This window comes from Ammospiza nelsoni, chromosome 3 (assembly GCF_027579445.1).
Source record: "Ammospiza nelsoni isolate bAmmNel1 chromosome 3, bAmmNel1.pri, whole genome shotgun sequence".
In the NCBI taxonomy this organism is placed as follows: domain Eukaryota; kingdom Metazoa; phylum Chordata; class Aves; order Passeriformes; family Passerellidae; genus Ammospiza; species Ammospiza nelsoni.
The window spans coordinates 7,499,584-7,501,835 of record NC_080635.1 but is presented as its reverse complement, the minus strand read 5'-3'; positions in this window follow the sequence as shown (position 1 = coordinate 7,501,835).

Sequence of the window (2,252 nt, the reverse complement as noted above, 5' to 3'; positions counted from 1 at the left end):
TGCACACGTCCTCAGGGCCTTTCCTGCTCCTCACCCACCCAGCTGGGAGAGGCTGGGAGGGGTCAGAGCAGCCCAGCTGACCCCCCTGCCCCAAGGGACATCCCACACCAGGGAATCCTGGCCAGCAGGTAAAGCTGGGGAGGAGCGGGAAGGGAGGATGCTGGACTCACTGATTCCCCAGGAACTGCTGTGTGGGATGGAGCCTCTCCTTCCAGGAGATGCCTGAACACCTGCCTGCCCATGGGAAGCTGGGAATTCATTCCTTGGTTTGCTTTTCTTGCATGTGCATCGTTTGCTTTACCTCTTAAAATGTCTTTATTTCTGTCCATGAGTTTTCTGACTTGTACTCCTCTGAATCTCACCCTGATCCTGCTGGTGGGGGAGTGAGTGAGTGAGTGAGTGAGTGAGTGACTGTGGTGCTTGGCTGCCAGCTGGGGTTAAACAGTGCCAAGTGTCTGTGTGGAAGCTGTAATAAAGGGTTGTGACCCTGGCACACAACACAGTTGCGTTTTTAACTTTCATCCCATAGAAGTTATGTTTACTATGAAATTCAGCACAGTCTTGTTTGTATGTAAGTGAAATCTATGTAGTCCTACAGAAGAAAGATGGACTGCTCCTAATGTTTTTGGTGTCTCAAGAAAAGTAGTACAGAGTAGTTTGTGAAGAGAGATGCCCCAAAAGGGGTAGAACTTAGCCAGCATATTTGGTGTGGAAGAAGAAAACTACAAAAAAGGACAAAACTTACAGAACAGTTTAGGGACATGTTGCTTTAAAGAAGACTAGGTTTTGATTTAGGTACTATTGCTGCTCAAAACAAAAGAGAGTGAGAGCTACCCCAAAGGCTCTGGGCAAAGGACTGCTTGAGCAGACTGTGATGGTTTGGCTGAAGAGATTGAAAGGTATGAAAGGAATCTTCATCTGTGATCACAGGTCTGTCTGTCTGTCAAGAGCCCAGCAATCCAAACAGGATGGCATGGAGGTGATGGAAAAGGAGGATTGGATCTTAGGAGTGAAGTAACAGCTGAAAACTGAGACTGAATGGTAAAACCTCAGAGATGATGAGGAGTTTAATGTTTGCTTGTTTTGTTTTTCCTGGTGGGATGAGCTGCTACAGCTTGACCTTCTGAGGCTTGTTTAGCTCTCTCTGTCCAAGTTTGAAGACAGGTCTTGGAGAATACAGGTTCAGAGACAACAACACACAAAAATCTAAGTTAGATGCATTTTCAGTGTTTTCCCTCTGTCTGGCACAGTCTGTCTTTCTCTTGAGTTCTGCCATCTGAACTCTTCAGTTCTCGGTCTCAACGTTGTTTATTGTGTCTTATCTATAAAATATTTTCTACTGTCCTGCCAAGGTCTGTTCAGCAAGAAAGTCTGAGGCACTCAGCCTGCCCCTGGGGGGGTGTTATGTCTTTATACTAAAAACTTCATGTACAATATTTACAGTTACTTTCCAGTACCTATCACCTGTGTTAGACAGTGAGCTTCTCCTCTAAACCAATCCAAAAGTGCCAACATCACAGCAGAAGATGGAGGCCAAGAAGAAGGAGAAAGGCTGGACACACCCAGATTCCTCCATCTTGCCCCCCGAACCCCCATTCTAAAAACCCCAAAAATCTATTTTTTCATCCCGTGATAAATTCACTGTCATTCTACTTAAACTGTCGCGGCTTGCAGGTCTTCATATAAGGTTGGTAGTTTGCTCCATGGGTCATAAAACCACAGGCATCTTGGGCTCTGTGCCTGGGTTTCCGAGTCCCTGGCAGGGATCTTGGCAGTCCAGGACAGCCAGAGGGATGTCCTGAGTTCCGACAGGCGGATCCCGGCTCCCAGCAGCTCCCGGCCGTGCCCTGACCCTGCAGGCGGCGTTGGCAGCCCGGGACGCTGCGGGGACAAACCTGCGGTGCTCCGGAGCCTCTGTGCCCGGACAGAACGACATCTCCCGGGGGCTGCGGAGCGGGGACACGGCCCCGGAGGCTCGGGGGGCTCCGTGCCCGTTCCGGCCCCGCAGGTGAGAGCGAGCGGCGGGCGCGGTCCGGGATGGGTTTGGGACGTTCCCCGAGGGATGCGAGCGGGGCCCCGGCGGGGAGAGGAGCTTCGGCTCCCCATGCACTAAAGGAAAGCGATTTTCCAAGCCAGTCCGTGTGTCCAAACCTGCCGGCGCTGAACAGAAGGTCCGTAAATGCCAGGGATCTGAAGAGGGCGCAGGGCTCTGCTGCTGCTCCAAGGATTCCTGACAATGGGAACTGTTCCAG